This window comes from Hyla sarda, chromosome 4 (genome assembly GCF_029499605.1).
Source record: "Hyla sarda isolate aHylSar1 chromosome 4, aHylSar1.hap1, whole genome shotgun sequence".
Classification (NCBI taxonomy): domain Eukaryota; kingdom Metazoa; phylum Chordata; class Amphibia; order Anura; family Hylidae; genus Hyla; species Hyla sarda.
This window is the reverse complement of record NC_079192.1, coordinates 301,834,261-301,859,745: the sequence shown is the minus strand read 5'-3', so window position 1 is coordinate 301,859,745 and position 25,485 is coordinate 301,834,261. Positions and strand designations below refer to the sequence as shown.

The 25,485-nt window shown below is 42.1% G+C and overlaps 1 protein-coding gene across 3 annotated transcripts in view; it reads right to left on the bottom strand.

Moving 5' to 3' along the window:
* The window catches only part of UNC5A (unc-5 netrin receptor A), a 420,372-nt gene that overhangs the window by 310,424 nt on the left and 84,463 nt on the right, over window positions 1-25,485 (bottom strand). The gene's annotated exons all lie outside the window — the stretch shown is intronic.

Sequence of the window (25,485 nt, the reverse complement as noted above, 5' to 3'; positions counted from 1 at the left end):
AAAGGTGGACCTGTCTGAAAATATTATGTGATAGCTGAAGATTTGTCAAGAAAACAGGAATATTTACAAATATTACAGCAGAAGAGTGTTTCTTTGCACTAGCAATTCCTTAGGGTGGTCCCCTACACATAATGATTGTCAGCTTCCCTGTATTACAGGGGTGTCAAACTCCCGGCTCGCGGAACAACATTTTGTGGCCCGGGTGCCAGGCAGGTGATTTCTTCAGGCATTTAGCCCTGCTTCGGGCAAGCAGAAGATTTCACACACGCCGGCACACACTGCTACTGTACCTATGTCTCCCTGCTGCAGCCTATATCAATCCTTCCTGGAGGGACGCACGCGATTGGTGATGTCATCACATCCACAGTGCAGGACACTAGGACGCTGACGTCCTGCGTGGCGCATGTGATGACGTCAGCTAATGCGTGTATCCCCGCAAAGAAGGCTTTATATAGGCTGCAGCAGGTGTAAGCAGATGTAAGTACTGTGGCTGTGAAACTTAACTTAACTTGCCTAATTACTTGCCTAATAAGGGAGGACCTGCTTATCACCAGGGGCTAACCTATCTTTTAGAGGGCATAATTGTTTAAGTAGGAGCACAACCTGCCGGGGGTAATATCTATGTGGGGACCTGTACACCTATTGGGAACCCCTTATCATCAGGTAGGGCTCCACAGTAGGTAGACAGGCCCCCAGATAGATATGATTCCCATCAGTGATGTGGATCATATCTATCTGGGGCCTCTATACCTACTTGGGAGCCCTACCACATGGGAGTCATATTTATCTGGGGGCCTGTGTACCTACTGGGGAGCCCTACCAGATGGGGGTCTTATCTATATGGGGGCCTGTGTACTTACTGGGGAGCCCTACCTGATGGAGGTCATATCTATTTGGGGGCCTGTCTGGGGGCATGATGGGACATTGTATGTGAGGGGTGCATGATGGGGCATTGTATATGAGGGGCGCATGCGGCCCAGCCTCACCCAGCCTCTACCTCCAGTGGCCCCCAGATAATTAGAGTTTGAAACCTCTACATCTCTGTATTAGCATATATGTAGGGAAGGCACTGTATGGGCTGCCCTCTAGATCAGGTAAACCAATCTCAGAAGCTTTGCAGCTATGACATGCTTGTCGCTGATAAGGCATGATATGCCTTATAGGGTCATCTAAAATTCCATTTATGACTTTAAAAAAGAGTCAATATTTCTAGGTGTAAAGAACTTGAGCAGTTATAATAAACTACTGCTTTATTGTATATCAGTGCACAGCTGGATGGAAACTCTATCATGCCTCAGTTATAGGCAACATCAGGGCTTTTTTCACCACTGCAAAATAAAGCAGGATTTTACCTCTGTAGGGATTATTAGAGAGTTTTACAGCCCTGCAGCTACAAGCGTATATATGAAGGCACAGGTCTTAACACTGAGGCTAGGTTTCCACTTGTTTTTTTTACTAGCAAAATTGCCAGAAAAACTGTCCCTGCTTTTTCTTGAATTTTGAAAATGTTTCTGGCAGTTTTTCACTGCCTTCATGGTACCATTCCATGGGTCATGCAGGGCGCCTGGCCCAGGGAGTGCAAGGAGGTTACCTCCACTGGCTGTATGGTATACAAGGGTGCATTGCACACAGATGTATACTATGCAGGAGTTGGGAATCCAGTTGCTATACAGATGGGGGTCCCTGCTCCTAGCAGGGCTGAGCTGTTCCTGCAACTATACAGCCATGGGCACATCTCAGGCTGAGCAGGAGACATACATTGTATATCTCTTGCCCAGCAACAATATACAGTAAACCAGCGATATGTATACATCACTGGTTTACTGTAAGACCCTTGCTGGGCTGAATGCTATGCTCTGGCATAAAGGCTAGGTTCACACAGCAGAATTTCCAAGCCAGATTCCGCATTGGAGACACAGAGATTCCGCTGCAGCAGATTCTTTTTGAATTCAATGGGATTCTGCTGTGCTGTCCACACAGTGGGATTTCCATGCCAGATGTTTTCAGCACAGAAATTCCATTTTCTGTGTCACATTCATTATTTGTGCAGAGACTGCACAGAACGCATATCCGTCTATTAGACAGCACATTCCTGTGCTGTCCTAGCGCAGGCAGATTATGCCGGCATCCACACTCTCCAGAATGTTCGAATGAAGACTCTCGGGAATGTCCGCACGGAGACTCTTTGTGCGGAAATTCCGGCATGTGAGCATAGCCAAAGAGTTGACTAACATTGATTAGCAGTGCTAGATAACCCTTTTTGGAGTTGTGAGAAGGTGAAAGGTATCGTGGTGGATGGGAGATATGTGTCACCAAGGCTCCTGGCTTTGATGAAGTAAGAGCCGGTATTCTTTCAGTGTCTGTGCTGCGATGCAGACTGACACTATGGCCATAGTATGGCTGGAAGGCCAATCCGGGACGGCTCTTACTGGGAATGACCAAGTGCAGAGTGGGGGTCATTCCCCACAATCCAGACCACCTTTTTGTTGGCTTTAAAGAAAACCTGTTTCACGAGCTGAGGGGGATTTGCTAGTTGCAGCTCACACTGCCAGAGAGAGCTGAGAGTGGAGTTCTTCCCTACATTTGCTCCAAGATTGGAAGCTGGTGAGCAGCCTGCCTGGAGGCCTGGAAAAGACTTGCTTGATGCCGCATGGCATGGTCTGTGGTGTGAACAAACACCTAACGAATACAGGTGGACTTTTTGTTACATTTTCCTTTGTTCTGCATTTAAAGACTGTTTGCTGTGTGACAAGTGTAAATAAAACACTGAACTTTGATTTGGAAAATACTGCTTCCTTGCCTCTATACTGCAACCATCACAGGGTATACAGTAGATCCATTATTTTTTCTAAATAATTACACTAAGGTTGTTGGGGGAAAAAATCCTATACTCACCTTCTCGCTCCCCTTCTGCTGCCTGGTCCTGCTGCACAACAATTGCTAGTGTTGTTGTCATCACAAGGAATTGCCTTTTTAGCCAATCAGTGTGTGCGGTGGTGTCCCATCTCCAAAATCACAGCTAGGAAGTTCTATGCAGTGGAACCGAGCACAATGAGAATTACTGCAGCAGGGGAGTGATGAAGTGGAATCTAATTATTTAGAAATAATGCTCTACCAAACAGAACCTTAAAATATAACTAATGAAAGTCTGCCTATATTGTGTAGATGTCTACCTAATGTGGGATTTATATATGCATAATTATTTGTCTAACATAAACCTTGAGGGCCCTTGTGGTAGAAATTCCTTAAAATTACTTACAATACATGCAATGAAATTGACAATAAAATTAACAGTTATGGTAAGTATATTGCCATTGCCATCACATTATTGTAGTGATAACAGTTACTGAACAAGAATACATATGATGTTATTACAATAGTCTCCTTAAGGGGTTGTCCTGTGGAATTTTTTTTTCTATTGTCTCCAGTATTCCTAATAAAATAACAAACACTTTAACTTACTTTCCTCTAGTCCCTCATAGGTGCAGGATCAGGGCACCCTGTCTCCAGCAGGTCTCCGGTGACAGTCTGCTTCAGCCGAACCAGCCGAAACTGTGATCATGTCCCGTCTTTGCCAGTGATTGGTGAACGACGCTTTTCCCTTGACTGCAGACACAAAGCTCTACAGCTCGAGAAAAAGCAGAATCACTGGCCAAGAATGGGCTGTTTCAGACTAATGGAGACTATAAAAAAGTTCAGGTTCTACATTTAGAAGGTCAATATTCAATAGATATCCATTGCTTTAAAGGTTTAAAAGTTAGTTATAACTTGTAAATATATAAAATTAGTATTATTAGATAGTCCGGTGATGTGTCATTTATTTATTCCCCCCCCCCCCCACTAGAATTATTCCAAAAATATTCCATCTCCCTTCCTGTTCCTCTCACCAGTAGTCACTGATACTTTACACAGATGTGCCTATTCTCTATACAGGGGGTCAGCTTCCTACTTCTAGTCAGACACTGTCATAGGATAAATGTTCCTGTATACCGCTGACAATGAACTGTATATATGAGCTGATTTTACTAGGTATATGGAGATCAGCATAAAGGATCAGACATATTTCATGAAATCCTGACCTTAAATTTAGAAACATATAATGTTACATCCTTTGCATAAATTATAATAGGTGTAAAATGATGAAATAATTCTTTGATGTATGCTGTCATAACAACTACTGTACCTTCCTGCTCTTTTCATACCCCGATTATTTGTAAAAAAAAGAAGTTAATTGAAAACTACTTTTAGATATTCTAATGAGAAAGAAAATCATCCTTTCACTATAAATCAAAAAGGGAAAATAGCGGTAATTTACATAGCTTTAATCAGAGTAAACAGCCACAGAAAATCTTTGTAGAGACAACTAAATTGTTTTGGTATTTAAACCAGAATAACAAGGGCACAGAAAGATGAAAATTCTGGATATATCTTTACTATGTGTTCCGTTTCCAATTGGCTGTTGCTTTATGGAGTTCTTCCCCAGAATGCTTTGCCGCATTTTAACATGGGTCACGGGGTGAAGGCATTAAGTGGAGAGAACAGGAATTGAAAGGATTGAAAAGGTTGACAAGGAGAAATTTATCTTCAGCAGATGCCATTTTGTGCCAGTTCTTAGAAGAGTGGAATTGGCACGCTGGTGTCGAAATTAAGGCATGAAAGAGCAATTAAAATCTGAAAAAAAGGAGAAGATTTAAAAGGTAATTTCAGAGAATATTTTAAAAGCTGCAGATATCAAAGGGATACGATACATTCCCCTGCAGGCCAGCTCCCTGGAGTCATTTATGAATCAAAAAAGTCTTTTTTTTTACAAGCAAAATTAAGTTGCCAGATGTAAGCCAATAAATCCAGCCTTCCACACGACAGGCCAGACACTCCATTAAAATGAAAGATTTTATCTCGCTTTACAACCTTTCTGCCTTGTACCATGACAGCAGGTAATTAAAACAATAAGTGTTTTCTGATGTAGCTTTTGCAAAACATAAAAAAAAATCTACTTTTTTTTTCTTGAGTCTGTTTTGAACCAGTAGCGGGTGAATGTGGCATTTACTGCTTCTTCAATACTCCACCCATCTACTTGAAGCACAAGTATAAAACTGGGTGTAAATCTAAATGTTAGTGGTTCCCACATTTATAAGAATTGTCTGGTTGACTGGGAGGTTTTCCTCATATCTTGACTGTTTTTTTTTAATTAAAATTTTTGATTTTGCAACATACTAAGGCCGTGGAACATTTTCAATAATAAAATAATGTCATAAAATCTGTGTTTATTTTGATGGTAACAGATGTAACGGTTAGGCTCCAGTTACTTTGTTCCAAAACAAGTATATACACCAAATTCACATATATTGATGTGGTTAAACGGTCAATTTGCATCAACCTGTTAAGGGCTATGCTCTGTAAAGGAATGGAGTGTGCTCAACAGAACACTAAATGCTATTTTGCTAGTATAGAGCATTGTCATATAGCACAGAGAGAGAGATGTAAAATCATGGGCAGGTATGTAACGGTACCATTTTTTCAGGATATGGAAAACAAGCTGATCAGGGGAGTGTTGGGTCACTGTGAACTCCCCTATCACGAGAATGGAATAAATAGGTTTCTTAAAAGAAGAGAGCATGATACGTTTTGACCGCCACTAATTACATGCGATTTGGGAATTCTGCCTTTTATCATCAACTGATACTCAGGCAATGAGTGACACCTGACTGGATTTACATAGTAAGCTTTAATTACTTTACAGAATTAACCCAGGAGTTAGCATTCTGCTGCAAAGTAACAAAACACAGCACTTGTGATTGTGGGGTGTAAATACCATGGGGGAGATTTATGAAAACCTGTCCAGAGGAAAAGTTGCTGAGTTGCCCATAACAACCAATCAGATCACTTCTTTCATTTTTAACAAGGCCTCTGCAAAATTAAATACAGTATGTGAACTGCAAAATGTGGGCTATATGACAAGCGGTTTAAAAGTAAGAGTAAGATGTTTGTCAGATGTCAGAATAGTAAAACTACTAAATCCTCTGCAGTTTGCTTGCACTTTGCCACAGTGAATAATTGCAACACTTCTTCATTTCTGGTGCAGAGCTAGTCCTCTACCCCATGGTGATCCTACTTATTGCCTGGCTCCCAAAAGAATTAAAGGGGTACTCCACCCCTAGACATCTTATTCCCTATCCAAAGGATAGGGGATAAGATATCTGATCGCGGGAGTCCCGACGCTGGGGACCCCCGCAATATAGCATGCGGCACCCACCTGTTTCTGCTCCGGAAGCACTGGAGGGTCTGGGTCCCGACCACCGGAACGGAAGTCCATGACGTCACTCCGCCCCCGTGTGACGTCACGCCCTGTCCCCTCAATGCAAGTCTATTGGAGAGGCCGTCATGCCCCCTCCCATAGACTTGCATTGAGGGAACGGGGCGTGAACCCCGCGATCAGACACCTTATCCCCTATCCTTTGAATAAGATGTCTAGGGGTGGAGTACCCCTTTAAAGGGGTTGTCCTTGGGAACAGAAAAGGTTTAACCTGGCCTGCTCCCCAGAGCTCCACCTCAGTTCCCTGGCTGTTTCAAAAGTATTATGTTCCAAGATGAGAGGGGGAGGGTGCTTGTCCTGATTGTCACATGCAGGTGAAACCACATGTGATGTCTATTAAATATATGATGTTACTGATGTTGTGACAATATCATTGATCTATTGACACCATGGTTAGGCTTGGTTTCGCCCACAAGTATTCATCCTCACTTATCTCAAACAGGTCCACTTCTGAGACAGTCAGGGAGCAGAAGTGAACTGTCGGGGAGCAGAACTAGCAGGACTTTTCCTGTTCAGCAGACAATCCCCTACAAACTGGAGATAATCCTGCATTATTTGCAGTTTTCTCTTTCATGTTACAATATTTCTCTGTAAATATGAGCTACATTTCATTACTGTGTTAAAACTCCTGCTTGTGCCTGAATGTTGTTTTGTAAGGGAAATAAATAAGCTACTGTTCTGTTTCCATATGATTAAGACATTGCATTCATATGCATCTTTGATAGTAGTCACATGCTTTTGAGCCAATCATTTATTGGTCAGCAATGCTCTTTATCTTGCACATATTCACCTGAATGCTATGATTCAGTGCTTTTGGAAGTCTGAAATTTGTAAATGGCCGATTCTTTGTCTTGTACAATGGATTTGAATGCATAATAAATAAAAGAGAATGATTTCATCCTAAAGGACCAAAGGACTTTTATTATTCTACCTATATTCAAGTGCCATCCTACTTTGCTGTGCATCAGAGGAACTATGCGCGGGTGAGCTATACCTGTTTTTATGAATGTCTTCTATTGGGAAAATAAACATTTTGCATCTAATCCTCCACTGCACTACTGCCATTGCAGAAAAAACTGCCATATGCATCATTTACCAAACATGGTTAAGGGCCACCTGTACTGCTAATACAGTTCTGATGGTTAGGGATGTTGGGGACCCAGAATTATCATTGTACTTACTCTCTGTGACAGTGGGTTAATGCAGCCAAGCGGAGTGTTCTACATTGTTTCTGTAATTCCCATAAGTGGATAAGAATTACACAAACAGCACAGTGAGCTACGCGATTTCAATAACTTGGTTGCCACGGGAACTGCGTAGCATTGGGATGGGTATACCTTTCTATATCCCTTTGAGGACAACATCACACCTTTAACTATTTTTTTTCCAGTTTTTTCATGAGTTTACATATTTTTTGAGGTTTAAAAACCATGTAAATATAAAAATGAGTGTGCTCTTTAATGTGCTCCTGTCTAGGACTATCAAGGTTGATTTGTTCTCTGCTTCCAGTTTGCTTTATATCTTAGGTCAGTTTATCAATGTTTTATGTTTGTCGATTTTCCCATGCCTATTACTCTCTGGCTGAAGCGTAGATCATGGATGTGAATTTATGGCATGTGCTGGCATTGAACAAATGTTTGGTTCGACTGCCTATGTGTTACATAAAGAACTTCTAGCATAAATCTGGTCAACAGATCTGTCCAGTATGACTCTTCAGGGCTACTGGCAGACCCAAATTTAATTTAAAAAGTCCTAAAAATTCTGGCGGTTAAATGTCCCTTGGGGCTCGGTTGGACAACTCATTTATACCATGTATAAATAAGAAAACTCAGTTTACACTAATAGAGAGAAAAGCAACGTAATGTTAGTTGGATTGAGATTGTCCCATTAGAGGTTAAGATTTTGTTGAAGTGCAAACACCAGCATGACAATGGGAAATGGAAGAATAGGCAAGGATGCAGCAATATAAAGAGCCCAATAAGAGGAAATTGAAGGGCAGTTCAAGTGGAACAGATGCAATTTCTTGTCATAGAGCTGGAACTCTATGCACCATGAACATTGTATGAGAATACTAAATGTAAGAATTTTCCTTTCCAGAAATAAGGGAGAAACATACAATGGACCACTTAAACCGAGGAGAAACGTGGGAAGCAACATTCTGCAGAGATCTCCAATGATATCACATGGTGGCGGTAATGTAATGTTATGCAGTTATCTCAAAGAATGACCCCAGTAAAAACACATTTTATAGGCTTCTCCACAGGGAGTCAGGCTACAAAACAGCGCCCTGCAAAATTATCTACCAGGCGCGAGGCTTGAGAGCAAAGCTCTGCAGATCTGTGTAAATGGTATTAGACTTGTGAAGTCATGCAGGGTTGAGTAAGCAAACCAATGGACTGCATGGATGAAGTAAGTAAAGTAATGAGTTGCAGAGTTATGGCCAACAGAACAATGAACTAGAGGTCAGAGACTTAAGCAAGGCCACTTCATCTGAGCGGAGTACCTTCTCACATTTATAGACATTTTATAACGTCCTTTCAAACCGTACACTTTCATTTATATTACAAGCATAAACAAGCATGATCCTTTCACCTTTCATTTAATAGTGTACTTGTGTATTTTATCTCTGCTTTTCCAATGTATATCTAGGCCAAAGAAAAATAAAGAATGAAGTAAAAATGTCTCATTTTATAAATAAAAACAGGTCCATTATGGTGTTCATGTTCTGTACACTGGCATTTTCAAATCCAATGGGAAATGGATGATATAAACTTAAATGGCTAAAGATGCCAATGTCTGGGATCCTAGCCATTCTCTGATTCGGTCACTTACTATCAGTCAAGAATGACATACGATAGGGCCATTTCTGAAAAACTATCACATTCTATCTGCAGTCACTTTTCATTGTCAATGGTTGTTCTCCTAATACTAATACTGAATTTGGTCTCAAGGCTAACTGATCTGGACTTTATCACATGTACATGCCTTCAACTACAAGATTACCCATGATGACCTTTTGTTTAGGTTCTGGTGACAACTTAATAGTAGTCCTTGTTTTCCAAGATTTACTCTTGAGTGTTGTTTGTACACACTCTGATAACATCTATTAACTCTGAATGTCTGTTGTCTGAAATACATGGATACCATTTTGAAGCCTATAGTTCGAAAGTAGAAACTATCATTGTGTCTCTTTAGTTTGTCCTGTATATGCTGCAAATAATAATACAAACAACTGTACAATTCTAAATGCAAATAAAGGATCCATTAAAAATGTTTGTAAAATGTTCTGTGCATGTCCTATTTAAAGGGGTACTCCAGCCCTAAAACATCTTATCCCCTATCCAAAGGATAGGGGATAAGATGTCTGACCGCAGGGGTCCCACCGCCGGGGACCCCCACAATCTTCGGGGCACCCACCTCTTTGAGCTGCATGCTTCACTGCCTGCTCACAAATTGCCGTGATGTCACGACTCTGCCCCCGTGTGATATCAAGCCCCGCCCCTGCTTTGCAAGTCTATGGGAGGGGCGTGATGACAATTTGTGACCTGACAGCACGGCGTGCAGCTCAAAGAGGTGGGTGCTGAATGCAAGATTGCGGGGGTCCTCAGCGGTGGGACCCGCATGGTCAGACATCTTATCCCTTATCCAAAGGATAGGATAAGATGTCTTAGGGGTACTCCGTTGGAAACATTTTATCCCCTATCCAAAGTATAGGGGATAAGATGTTTGATCCCCTGGAGACCCCCGCGATCTCCGCTGCAGCACCCTGTCATTCGGTGCAGACAGCGAACGCCGATGCTGGCTCTGAGATCACAGGGGTCCCCAGTGGTGGGACCTCCGCGATCTAAGATCTTATCCTTACCCAAAGGATAGGGGATAAGATGTTTTCAATGGAGTATCCCTTTAAGACATTAAAAAGAAGCTGACACCCTGTTCCACCGCACTAAACCCAATACTCCGTTGTGTATTTCCTGAGTTCTGACACTGTAATCTTCCTATTGCATTGTGCTCCAGCTATAACCCAGTATATTGGGCTTAGTGCATATGATCAGGGTGTCAGATTCTCTTTAAGGCTGCCCCCCTAAAAAAAAAAAAACGCTCTTAAAGTGTCCAAAATAGTCAAGAAGTGTAAGGGTGTATGAGATTATGAGATATATGGTCATTGAAGGTCTGTTTTTAATGATGAAGTCTATGATGTTCTGTCTATTTTCTGTCCTTAAGAACACAGCCTATTTTGGCCTAAGGGACACAATCAGGTTTTTATTTTTGCATTTTTATTTTTCCTCCTTGACTTTTAAGAGCCATAAACACTTACATCCACGGAGCCATATAATGGCTTGTTTTTTTTTTTGTGGGACCAATTGTACTTTGCAATGACACCTTTGATTTTACTATAAGGGTAGGGTCACACATGCCGTACTTTGCTGCATATTTTCCTACCTATTGAAGACAATGGCCCCGATTTACTAAGAGTGGAATGTAGTTTTCTTTGTGGGTTTTAACTATTTTAACCACTGTAACATGAGTATCTTATTTAGTATTTTAATCATATTTAGTAAAGGTTCTGTTTTAGGCACATCCTGAGCACTAGTCTCCCCTTTTGTTGATTTATTATGCTGGATGATTGATTAGTCACCTGGTGGTTTACATAGGACAATAGAACCTGTACTACGTTTCTGGGAACAGATGTAGTAGAGGCAGGGGGTGGCCCTCAAGGAGCCTATAATAACCAGGCCGCAACATGTGGTGGTGACACCTCATCCTCATCATCCCCTTTTTTAGATGGTAACCAAAGGGACCCCTACCAGCTACGGGGGCTCCCTCCCCACAGACCCCAATATCAGTATTGAGTCAGTCCGCACAAATGCAAGTTATCAACCTTCCAGTCACACCCTCACTGATATACAGACGCGTGTTCTTCTTAATGGCATGTCTTTTGTCCCCTCTGTCATCCATGACCCGATTGAATGGACGAAGGACTTACACCTCTTCGCCCGGCGCCTCAAATGGCACAAATTCTTTAAATTAAAAGACAAATGAGAATGTCTTGTACATGGTTTGACAGAGGAGGACTTAATGACAACTAGACACCTGATAAACCTACTAGATGATAATGAACATCCTCCCAGCCAAGGCCCCTTCACTACCTAAAACCCAAGATAAAACACTTTCCGCCAATTGTGGATACATTATGTATTGATGTTTTTCTCAAATTAGATCTCAGGGAACTCAAAGCTATCCAAACCACCTATAAGGGTCATAAGGCGAATCTCACTTTTCAGGAAAAACAAGCCCTGAATCAGTTACAGAGGAATGACCAGCTGGTCATAAGAGCCTCCGATAAGGGGGGAAATATTGTCCTTTTAGACAAATCTAAATACGTAAGAATGTGTAAGAGACTTCTCGATGATCGCCAAAAAAGATGTTGACAAAAAAGAATTAGAATTTCTTCCCCTGTGATTTCCACATTCTACACATTGCCCAATTTCTCTAAAGGGCTGCCCAATAGTATCAGGGGTGGGTAGCATTGCACAGAATGTGGGAATGTATGTGGATAAAATACTCTATGAGTTTGTGTTTTCCTTACCATCGTATCTCAGAGATACGATGGATCTGCTTAAGCATAGAGACGTATAGACGGCATAAAGGTCAGCGGCGATTCCATTCTTGCCAGCATAGACGTGGAAGCCCGATATTCATCCATCCACCTTTGTATTGAGCTACAGGCAGTAGAATATTTTTAAGCACAAGAGGTTCACAATTTCATGAGCACAACATATTTGTGCTTCAGCTGCTCAACTTTGTCCTTACCCGGAACTATTTCTTATTTTAAGGCCGAATATACCACCAACTCACGGGAACCACCATGGGGAGCTAGTGTGCCCCCAGCTACGTGAATCTCACTCTGGGTTGGTGGGAGGCCACCACCCTCTTTTCTGACACTAGGGAACACTTCAGTGCACATGCACTGTTGTGGCTACGCTTCATCGACGACGTGTTCATCTTGTGGAGTGGTACAAAGGACAACTTTGAGCAATTGGTAGAGGCCATTAACACGAATGACCTGGGTTTATTTTTTCCGTTTGAGATTAAAGAAAGGGAACTCACCTTTTTGGACATAAGCATCATTAAGGACACAGACGGTACACTTGCTGGTTCAAAGTCACCTTCGTCCGAATGACTCTACTACCCAGACCTGGCTAGGACAGATGGCACCCGCAAAGGGATACTATAAATGCAGACATTGACAGGCATGCCAGTATGTCGCCAGGACTAACACAGTACCTCAACAGTCTGAACCTATTTCCATCAAACACTTTATTAACTGCTCTACCAAGGCAGTGATATATGTGGCACACTGTACATGCCCGCTCCTATACGTAGGCAAAACCAGTAGGGAATTTAAGAAGAGAATATTAAAGCATATGGGCGATATTAGGCGATCATATGAACAGCATACATGGGGGGTTCTTTCCAATATTCAATTCACGGGCATAGACAGAGGATTCATATCAGATAGAAGGGGGGACCTTAATAGATGGCTCTTACGAAAAGAGTGCCGCTGGATCTACCAGTTAGATACAGTGGCTCCCGTGGACTAAATGAGCAACTACACTTTGGATGATTCTTGTAAAGGCAGGAGTTCACATGGGCTGTACACCCGGATGACCAAGTTAGGTAGTGAGGGATGGCTGTAGTCAGCCGGTAGGATTTAGTGGTCATCCATTAAGTATGGTCAATCAGGATCGATTTAGGAGGTTCCAGAGCAGCCACCCGGCCTAGGTATTAGGGCACAACAACAGGGACCTTCAGGGAGAGCGTAGTGTCCCTTAGGGCCATGCATTTCTCCCCTCAACTCCTTACTAGTTCCCTTCCCGCATAAGGTGACAGACATTTGTGTCTCCTGTCCCTACGCCCCCTTCTATAATATGGTGCTCATTTCCCCGGACTGCAGATGCCATTATTTGGCATTTTACTTATGTGTTACCACTGTATATGCACCAATGGAGCTCATTCCCTGCCGGCCAGTACATGGTTTTCTTATATCCATCTCTTGGTAACCTGCTGGTGCCTGCCATTTATTACACATCTTCATGTCACTGAGTTATTATTGCTCTGAGTCACAATATGGTGGCCTTTTTTCATGTCACTGAGCTATGGTTTCTCTGAGTGACATCATGGTGGCTTTTAGACATTTGCATAGATACCATAACACAGTATACCATCTGTTTGACTGTCCTAGTGCATACTTATCTTCTACATGGCAAAAGTACGTGATTTTTAATTAACACTCCCTTCTATACTGCTAAAATGACATAGCACAGGACCATGCAAATAACTTTGCGCATGCCCCCCGTTATTGTGTCATAAGTTTATACGTCTTTATAATTGCGGCACAGCTATATTCTTTTGTGCCTCCCTGATGATGCCACGAAAAAACTGGTGGTAGAAACACGTTGGTGGTACTTTTGTGCATGTGTATGGTATAGACCTGCTGTGTTGCACGACTGGGTTGGCTGGGCCCTGCCAAGCCCGGTTTGCAAGACCGCAATTAACTATTAAGGTCCACACCCTTCTCAGGTGAATATAAATACAGAGATAGTCTGTTCAGTCCTAGCCTGCATCCAGTTCTTTTGCATTAGCTCTTGTATACTCCTTGCTCCTCCTTTTTCAATATGGATGTCGTGATTGGCATTGATACGGAATCTGTAGTATTAATGACGGAAATCAACTTCACCGCCGATATCTGTCATTATCAGTTACTCCCCGACTGCTGATAACTCACTAACTATGAAGCAAGCCCAGCTCCTATGCACAAAGTTTCTTGCTAGTTTAAACATCCAAAACACTTATTTTTTCTTCAGTAATTCGAACCTGTTTGACATGTGCTCAGGAATATGATCAATTGGGATAACCGTAATAAGATTTTTTCTGTCGGGTTGGTTGGTAGTGCAGTGCCTGGTCACTCCATGAGGAAGAAATGTATTTCTTATATTTTGTCTGTGATTATTCAGACGATTACAAAGTGGTTGTATTGGGCGTCCAACATATTGGAGTCCGCAAACACATTCCAGCAGAGAGATCACATAGGAAGACTGGCATGTTAGTCTGAATATAATGTTGAACTTTTCACTGTTAGATTGATATTCTGTTGCCCCATTCACTATCTCGTGGCAACACAGGCATCGTTTGTTTTTACATTTATATGATCTTGCTGGTAAACTAGAGTCCACAGTCCGGATTTTGTGTTGGTAATGACACTGGGAGCCAGAAGGTTTTTTAGAGAGGGGGCCCTACGATAGGTAACTTGTGTTTGTACGTAGTATTTGTTTAATTTCTCTGGAATGGTCGGAAAAAGTAGTAATGAAATTAATATTCTGTGTGCCCGCTGCCTCTCTACCTGCTCTAGCTGGGTCCAGATACAAACATTCCTGTTGGGTCCTGGTTTTCACTTTCTTGTAAGCATCTTTAATTATAGCCTCTGGGTAATTCTTTTCTCTAAACCTGTTTGTCAGGATTCCGGCTTGTGTTTTAAAAGTGGCATCGCTCGTGCAATTTTTTTGAATGTGCTTATATTGCCTATAGGGTACATTCCTGAGCCAGGGTTGATAGTGAGCACTGTTATATTCCAGATAACTGTTTACATCCACTAGTTTGAAATGGGTGGATGTAATAAATTTGGTTTGATCATGAGAGATATTAAGATCAAGAAAATCTACCTGCTCCTAGCTCATCTCCAGAGGGAATTTAATTCCCCAACTATTCATATTGATCCTCTCGTTAAATTTGAGTATTGAATCCTTTGACCCTCTTCCCGTTTAAATACCCCATAAACAGATATGCATAGGACGGGGCCACTTTGGACCCCATAGCGGTTCCTTTCTGTTGGTGATAGATGTTTTTGTTGTATATGAAGAAGTTATTTTCTAGGATGAATTTGAGACCTTTCAGTAGAACTGCTCTCTGGGGTTCTGTGAGGTTATCATCAGCGGTTAGGAAATTTTTAACACAGCGGTAAGGAAATTTTTAACACATTCAATCCCAATCTCGTGTTTGATGTTAGTATATAATGAGGTTACATTGCATGTGATGAGATGCATATTCTGTTCTCATTTGCATGTCAAGAGGTATTCAATCAATTGCGTGGAGTCTCTGAGATAACTGGGTAATTTAGCGACATATTCCTGCAGGTAGAGGTCAGTATAATGAGAAAGGTTGCTATTTAGACAATTTGTGTTAGAAATGATTGGGCGACCCGGTGGATGACTAATGGATTTATGGATTTTATGTGATCTCTCTGCTGGAATGTGTTTGCGGTCTCCAATATGTTGGACGCACTATAAAACCACTTCGTAATTGTCTGAATAAGCATAGACAAAATATAAGAAATACATTTCTTCTTCATGGAGTGACCAGGCACTGCACTACCAACCACCTGGATGGAAAAAATCTTATTACGGTCATCCCAATTGATCATATTCCTGAGCACATGTCAAACAGGTTCGAATTACTGAAGAAAAAATAAATGTTTTGGATGTTTAAACTCTCCACCGTCTCACCTAGGGGTCTTAATGAGATGGTTGAAACTGTTTTATAATCAGCTTTTTATCATTATTATTATTATTATTATTATTAACATCCATCTGAATTTTTTTTCATATTTTTTTTCCTTTTAACCAATTATAACTGTTTTGACGGCATAGCATATTGCAGATGAGCTTATGCCCACCATATGCCAGGATACATATGATGTAGTGCATGTGTATGTGTGTATATATGTGTGTATGTGTGTGTGTGCTCCATAGGAGCAGAAACGTTGCTTGTACTGATGTGACAGGAATAAATCAACACTTTTTTCACCCTTCTTTGGAGTGCTGCGTTATTGTTGGATCATATATATATATATGTAGATTTTCATGAACTTCATTCTGGTATGTCCTTCATATAAGGATATACTGGTGAATGTCTCAATTTTAACATCAGTCTTGAGGGATAGCCAATGTCATTGTATACATCTACCACAGTAGTGCACCCATATTCCTGTATTGTATTATTCTAATTGTTACACATCCACACCGTTTATCTGGTGTAGGATTCTATTGTGGCACTTGTAGTCCGCTGCAGGCATCCTCCATTGTATGCATTTTTATGCTGGGGATCGCCCCTAGCAACGGACTACAAGGGCAGGATCTGCTCCCCCAGTATAAATGCACAACTGCATTTGGGGTTGAGCACCTCCAGCCATTTGAGACCACATTTTTTGCTGTTTGAACTTCATTCTGGTAATTTTACCTCAGTGATCAATTTCATTTTTACATGATGTTCAGTCATCATATTTTATTACATTTTATGCAAAGTTTTTTAAAAGACTAAACTTTGCTGCTCAGGATCCTAGCTATGCCTGGACTCCCTCCTGTTAGAGATTTGACCCTCTTTTTATGACACCACCTTGCACTTTAATTAAATAATTCTACTTCAATTCTGTCCATCATCCTGGTTGTTGTGGCACCTCCGGGCTTTCCTGTTCCCTTTACTCATTTCCCGGGCACTGCAGCGAGATCCTGCATATATTGTGCGCATATCCACTGCACCGGGACACTCACGGAACATTAAGCTACAGGACATTGTGCCCTCCCACCTGTCCTCTTCGGCATTCTGCAGCTCTGGAGATACACGGGTGGGCTGAATGTATCAGCACCGCCCTGCTGACATCAGTGCTACAGCTGCTCATCAGCTTTCCCCTGGACTTCCTTCATTCACAAATTGCATGCTGTGGTTATAACACAGCGATGCGATGGACTTACATATATCTTCATCAACATATAATAGATGTGATTTGACATCATTGTACTTTCCCCCAATGATAAGATCTTGCTTTTATTTGTTTAAAATTTGTTTTTAAATTATGTGTTATGTAACTCCTGTGTTATGCGTTATGTAATTCCTGTGACTCTATGACCTAGCAGTAATTACACCGGGTCTTATATATAGAGTGTCTGTTTTTAAAACCACCATGCCTGATGAAGAGCCCTGCTCGGGCTCGAAAAACTTGCACTACAAATAAATTCGACTGTTCTTCCTTGCACACTTATCCTGTGTGGTCTGGACTGTTATTTACAAGAGGTAAGAGGTCAGGACTCCACCCCCATGTGACGTCACACCCGTCCCCTCAATGCAAGTCTATGGGAGGGGGCGTGACGGCTGTCACATGGGGGCGGAGTCCTGATGTCATGGACTTCCGTTCCCGTTGTTGCGACTCAGACCCTCCAGCGGTTCTGGTGAAAAAACAGGTGGGTGCCGCATGCAATTATGCTGGGGTCCCCAGTGGCGGGACCCCCGCGATCAGACATCTTATCTCCTATCCTTTGGATCGGGGATAAGATGTCTAGGGTAGGAGTATCCCTTTAAGGGAGAGTAAAATAAACTTCTTCCTTTTTAACCATAACAATAAAGCTGTATTTAGAAGACATGCATAATAACTACAGGTAGACAATCAGAGCTTTATTTATCATATGGAACTCTGAGAATCTTTTCCTGTGTAGGCATAAAGCATCATTAATATTCTATCATCGTTTTCATAGGCATCCGTGTATTCTGACCTTTCTCCTGTCATAAGAATCAGTAATACTTATTTTTCTATCCATAAAAGATCACCTCCTGCAACCTGCCTACAGGCACCAATGTTCTAGTGCACATGAACAGCTACATGAAATGCAAGAACACAAAACTATCCAAAACAGCAACTAGGCATAGGAATCTGGTTTACTCCTTTATGACATACATCAGATAGAGATCCAGGGATGGACCAGAGTATACAGTACATGTTTGGAAACAGGTGTATAGGTGTTCAGATGGAAAACTATGCACGTGCAAGTATATTGGTGCTCAGATAGAAAGCTAGGAGAGTACAAATACAGTATATAAGTGTTCAGATGGAGAAACAGATGCATACAAGTGTATTGGTGTTCAGTTAGGCGCACACTAGTCTATCAAGTGCACATAGGTACAGTTGTTCAGACAGAGAACTTAGGGGGACATGTATCATTATTTGTGTATGGTAGAAGCAGTTTACCCCTTTTCCCGAATTCTAAATTATGTGCAGAAGCGCTAAATTTATCAATCAAGCGCAATGAGCTTCATAAATTGCGGGTAAATATAGTAATCTCCTCAATCCACTCTTTGGAAAATAGAATCGATGATTTAGAGCATCTTGCTACGTTAAGTCCAAGATGGCTTATATTTGCGCAAAAAAAACAGCTCTTGCGGCAAAATTTTTGGTGTAAAGGAAAAGTACGCAGTTAATAAATCCATGCGTACTATAGATGTCACTCCAAGGTACCCCATATCACCACATCTGGAGGACATGCTCTACCAAAACGTGCGCAAAAAAAATGCGCAAAAAAAAGGGCTTGCGCAAAATTTTGCGCAAAAAATTACACACAAAACAGGGGTAAAATCTTTGATACGTGTCCCCCTTAGAGTGCACAAGTGTATTAGAGTACAGATGGCAATAATGGTGAACACATATAAGTGTTTAAGTGTTAAAGGAGACCTACTGCAGGTGTACACAATGCAATATACAGAAGTATGTGAAATAAGAGATATCAAATTAATAGATAATGATTGCATTTCCATTTTAGCTCAGATTGGACCTACAAATCTAATGTACTAATAGGCATCATGGGTACTCTTTAAATCAACTGGTGCCAGAAAGTGAACTAGATTTGTAAATTACTTCTATTTAAAAACCTCAATCCTTCCAGTACTTATCAGCTACTATATGCTCCACAGGAAGTTCTTTTTTTTCTATTTCATTTTTGTCTGACCACAGTGCTCTCTGCTGACACCTCTGTCCATGTCAGGAACTGTCCAGAGCAGGATAGGTTTGCTATGGGGATATGCTTGTACTCTGGACAGCTCCTGACATGGACAGAGGTGTCAGCAGAGAGCACTGTGGTCAGACAGAAAAGAAATTCAAAAAGAAAATAACTTCCTGTGGAGCATACAGCAGCTGATAATTACTGGAAGTGTTAAGATTTTTAAATAGAAGTAATTTACAAATCTGTTTAACTTTCTGGCATCAGTTGATTAAAAAAAAAAAGGTTTTCCAGCGGAGTACCCCTTTAAGTTTAGAAATTAATTTCTTCCAATATTCCACTGGCCTCAGTTGCTTAATCCTTGTCTCAACACTAGAAAATACCCAGTGAGCCATTTCATGAATATCGTGTATGCCGAGACAGGGATCTCTAGTAAGTGGAGAGAAGCTGGAAAAGGGCACCATCGGAACTGCAGCAGGGAGGAGTACATTGCTTTTCTTCTTTTTTTTTTTTTTTTTTAAACTCAGTCTGTTTATATTCCACCAGACAACCCTTTTATGTTCCCCCCTCTGCAATGATCACTACTGGACAGAGAAAAAAATCACTACAAAGAACATTACTGGAGCTTTCAGCACAGCCGCATGTGGTTCCCTATTTACCCAAATGGGTGCTGTTTAATACTATGTATTGCATTCAGTAAACACCACCAGTCACATTATTTGTGTACGCTCTTTCACAGCCACACATTTATGCCTACGGAAAATAAGAAAGGATTTTTGGATAAGAGCGATGAGAGTACAAAGAGAACAATTTGTAATTTAAAGCATATTTTCCTGTGACCCAAACAGAGTCATTTATGTTCAAAATCACTAAAGGCCAGCCAGAGTTTTTGCCCTTTGTTGGTGGGGACCCATACACAACATGGAAGGCTGCCAAAGCTAATATTGAAAACCAACAGCATTCATGCATTCTAAGGGTATGTTCACACTGAGGAATTGGCAAGGAATTCTCGCTTAAAAATTCCGTTGCAGAATTTCAGTTTTTTTTTTTGAATTTGTGTGGATTTTCCGGCGGAATACAGGAAGAAACAGTTTTTTTTTTTGCTGGATAAAAACCACCAATTAGAATTTCCCTATTTTTTTGGCGGAATTTCCGCACGAATTCCGTGCGGAACAGCGTCAGGCTGAATTATTTTTTTTTATTGATTTCAATGGGACAAAGACGTGGATTCCGCATGAAGTAAGAAAATGTTCATTTTTCATGCGGAACGGAATTCAGCCTCAGAATTCCGCTTGCGGAAATTCCTCAGTGTGCACTGAGGAGCGGAAATACAGTTAAACTCTATTGGGTTTTTCACTGCTGACTGAATTGGAGAGGAATAAGCGAGCGGAATTACTTGAGTAAATTCCTCTCCAATTCCTCAGTGTGAACGTACCCTAAGACTCTCAAAGGCTGCCTTGTAGGCCCAAAATAATTATTTTCTTTGGCTGAATTGGAGCTCTACAGTATAGCTGGCTAATGTCTCTTAACTATCGAATGCTTCCATAGCATCACGCTGTATCTCCACAATCTCTATGAGTACAAAACCCCCCTGATTGACCAGTAAATCCCTTTAAATGGTAACATGACTTGCTTCAGAGCAAACTAATGGCAGATATTGTCAGTGTGTCTCCTCTTTTCATTCCTTTTATGATTCATGAATAGTTATGGGGTGAGAGTTCTTTCTTTCCATACAATGTAAGAGCTGCCACTGGTTCATTTACACCTTGAAAGGTCAAAAACAAATTTAAGGAACAAGTCATCCTTTTAAAGATACGGGTGCATTTTTGAACTATATTTAAGACCTGCTACTTAATCTCTTCGACTGATTCCCACTTGTTTCATACTGACAAGTCTCGCTTATTTGGGCAGAAGTCTAACTTGGTCACAAATCTCATTGACTTGACCAAAGTCAATGCAGCTTACCTTATCACAAGTCTCATTAACTTCAGTCGAATGTCAATCTCCCAGGTCATATATTTTCTATTAAAACTTCCTCTGTGATCTACAGCCACACACTTAAATGATATGAGTAATTAAATCTCTTTTTCCTTATTGAACTTTAACAAAAGGCTAAAGTTTGTTTTTTTACCATTTTGGTCACTTTGGCACCTACAAGTTTAAAGCCTTAATCCTCTTAAAACCTGTGATAGCGGAAAATTGCTTGTATGAAATTTTCCTTCCTACTGGAGGTTCTTTCTAGGTGTTCCAATATTGCATTGTGGGAAAAAAAAGTCTACTCACATAATACCTTTGAACTTCCATTATAAAGACTAGTGGCCATCTTCTAGAACCTGCTGGAGCCATAAAGATTTAAGGTCTTATTCATATCTTGTTTTTGCTCTTAGTTTCCAGTATACGTTAGGATATCAACAAAAAGGTATGATATGCCAATGTATATCATGACATACTATGTGATGGGCCTACAAAATGTAATGGACTGAACACAGTCTTCCAGTAGGTATGAATTAATTCCCCTTTCTTTTTTTTTTTTTTTTTACCACTAATCTCAAGGAGTCTGACTATGGTATACTTTGTATAGCTTATTGCTGGTATCCTGACATATACCAGCAGGGATAGCAAACACAAGATGTAAATGAGGCCAAAGGTGGTCATTTATAGAGGCAGAGCCCAGTGCTATACAGTGAGGCTATGCTCACATGTTGGAATTTCTGTGCGGAATTCCGTAAAAGAATTCCGCATGGACATTCCGCAGCAGCAGAGTACCATTGATTTCAATGGATTTCTACTGCACTGTTCACATGGCAGAATTTCTGTGCCAGAAACTAGATTCCGACATCAACAGAAAGAATAGGCATGGCTTTTGTTTCTGTGAAGTCCACTCAGAAAGGCATTGCTGTCTATGAGATGGCACGGAAAATTTCTGTGTAGACATTCCCCCATGTGAACCTAGCCTTACCCATGCAAACATAGTGCTTGTAGAGCTTTTGAATCTAAGAGTCTGGAGGACCCACTAATGAATGACTATGAACACCAAACACCTCTCTCCCATGTTATAATCCCAAAGGACAACTCTATTTTAAAGGGCTACTCCGCTGCTCAGCATTGGGAACAAAATGATCCATACGTTTAGAGCCCGTGCTGGGGGCTCATGACGTCACTGCTACGCCCCCACGTGATGTCACACCACGCCACTTAATGCAAGTCTATGGAAGGGGGCGTGACAGCCACCATGCCCCCTCCCATAGACTTGCATTAAGGAGGTGGAGCTTGATGCCACAAGGGGCATGATGTCACAAGCCTCTTGGCGCTGGGACTAGACATTCGGAATATTTTGTACCCAACACTGAGCAGCGGAGTACCCCTTTAAGCTCAATTGCCTACAGAGGAAACACCTTCATTATAGATGGATTTCTTCCACCAGGTATACAAACTACTGCAGGGTCATGGAATCATAAGTAGATTGTTTCAGCCTTGCACGGGCATCATTTTGTTTTACCATACAAAGGAAAAAGAATTCATTTGACCTTGCTCTAGTTGACACACATTGGTGCACAAACTACTTTACAAGACATGTAAAGATAAAAAAATAAATAAAAAAAATGACATCCAACAAATCAATGTTACAAACAACATACCTTCTTTATTAGATTTTCTTCATTAAAAACATTTCATTGAGACTGTGGGTTACAGGGGGTTCAAGCATTCTCAGAAATTCTGACGTATAATACATTTACTACAATAGATTCTGCAATTAAGAACATGTTATACGCTTGAAATGCGTCAGCCTACTTGAACCCTCTGTAACCCACCATCTGAATAAGATGTTTTTAATGAAGAAAATCTAATAAAGAAGGAATGCAGTTTTTAAGTCTTAAGAGTGTGTCATCGAGAAATTGGGATATTGGATTAAGTGCAGTCATGCCTGTGTTTTCCAAGTTTTAGGGGACTTAGGCTTTAATTATTGAGAGGACATTTTTCCCACGGCTGGCATGGGATCAAACCAACCTTGGTTTTATGACTAGAGCTTGCTTAAATGAGTATGTTTCTGTAGAAATAGTGCCCTTGGGAATGTCGACAATATGTTGTTCACATGAATAGCGGTGCTTAGTGTTAAACTGGCCGCTAATGCTAAAAATCATAGAAACTATTTTCAGGAATTAGAAGCTACTCATAAATATACTCTGAAGTGATTTTTTTTTTTTGTGAACAGCATAGTCAATGACAGAACAATATCTGAGTGATAGTAAGGACACTGTATTGACAAGAATTTATTATGTACAGTGACATGAGGTAGAACTTTTCTCTAAGGAGGTACTCTGGCGGAATTATTTTTTTTTTTAAATCAACTGGTGCCAGAAAGGGCTTCCGTGGGCATTTGTAAATTACTTCTATTTAAAAATCTAAATCCTTTTAGTACTTATCAGCTGCTGTATACAACAGAGGAAGTTGTATAGTTCTTTTATGTGTGACCACAGTGCTCTCTGCTGACACCTCTGTCCTTGTCAGGAACTGTTCAGAGCAGGATAGGTTTGCTATGGGGATTTTCTCCTGCTCTGGACAGTTCCTGATATGGACAGAGGTGTCAGCATAGAGCACTGTTGAAAGACAAAAAATACATTTAAAAAGAAAAGAACTTCCTCTGTATTATACAGCAGCTGATAAGTACTGGAAGGATTAAGATGTTTAAATATAAGTCATTTAAAAATCTGTTTAACTGTTACGCCGAGCGCTCCGGGTCCCCGTTCCTCCCCGGAGCGCTCGCCTCATCCTCGTTGCTGCAGCGCCCCGGTCGGATCCACTGACCGGGTGCGCTGCGGTCCCGCCTCCAGCCGGGATGCGATTCGCGATGCGGGTGGCGCCCGCTCGCGATGCGCACCCCGGTCCCCGTACCTGACTCGCTCTCCGTCGGTCCTGTCCCGGCGCGCGCGGCCCCGCTCCCTAGGGCGCGCGCGCGCCGGGTCTCTGCGATTTAAAGGGCCAGTGCACCTATGATGGTGCCTGGCCCAATCTTCCAATTAGCTTAATTAGTTTCCACCTGTGCACTTCCCTATATCACCTCACTTCCCCTGCACTCCCTTGCCGGATCTTGTTGCACTTGTGCCTAGTGAAAGCGTTCCCTTGTTTGTTCCTAGCCCGTGTTCCTGACCTCCTGCCGTTGCCCCTGACTACGATCCTTGCCGCCTGCCCCCGACCTTCTGCTACGTCCGACCTTGCTTCTGCCTACTCCCTTGTACCTCGCCTATCTTCAGCAGTCAGAGAGGTGAGCCGTTGCTAGTGGATACGACCTGGTCACTACCGCCGCAGCAAGACCATCCCGCTTTGCGGCGGGCTCTGGTGAAAACCTGTAGTGGCTTAGAACCGGTCCACTAGCGCGGTCCTCGCCATCCCTCTCTGGCACAGAGGATCCACTACCTGCCAGCCGGCATCGTGACAGTAGATCCGGCCATGGATCCCGCTGAAGTTCCTCTGCCAGTTGTCACCGACCTCCCTACACTGGTCGCCCAGCAAGCCCTAAAGATCGCCCAACGAAATCAACAGCTGGCATACTTGACCTCCGTGACACTGCATCTTCAGTCACAGATACAGCAAATTCAGTCACAGCTACAGCTGCAACAACCATCTCCTCCGCCGGCTCCTGCAACTCCTCCGCAGCAACCGGCCGCTCCTAACCCCTGCTTGTCCCTGCCGGACAAATTTGATGGGGTCCGCAATGATCCTGCCACAGCCACAGTCCAGTCCTACTTCGCTGAGGTCCGTGGTGTCTTCGAGGAGCCTGCCCGAGCCTCTTCTGCCAAGACTGCCCTGCTGAACCTGGTCCAGGGTGTTTCTTCCGTTGGCGAGTACGCCATTCAGTTCCGTGCTCTTGCTTCCGAGTTGTCCTGGAATAGTGAGATTCTCTGCGCGACCTTTAAAAAAGGCCTATCCAGCAACATTAAAGATGTTCTGGCCGCACGAGAAACTCCTGCTAACCTGCATGAACTCATTCATCTTGCCACTCGCATTGACATGCGTTCTTCCGGATGGCGTCTGGAGCTCCGCCTGGATATGGACTTTGTTCGCACGAGGCGTTTTTTCTCCCCGGCTCCTCTCTCCTCTGGTCCTCTGCAATCCGTTCCTGTGCTTCCCGCCGCGGAGGCTATGCAAGTTGACCGGTCTCGCTTGACACCTCAAGAGAGGACACGACGCCGCATGGAGAATCTTTGCCTGTACTATGCCGGTACCGAACACTTCCTGAAGGATTGTCCTATCCGTCCTCCCCGCCTGGAAAGACGTACGCTGACTCCGCACAAAGGTGACACAGTTCTTGATGTCAACTCTGCTTCTCCACGCCTTACTGTGCCTGTGCGGATA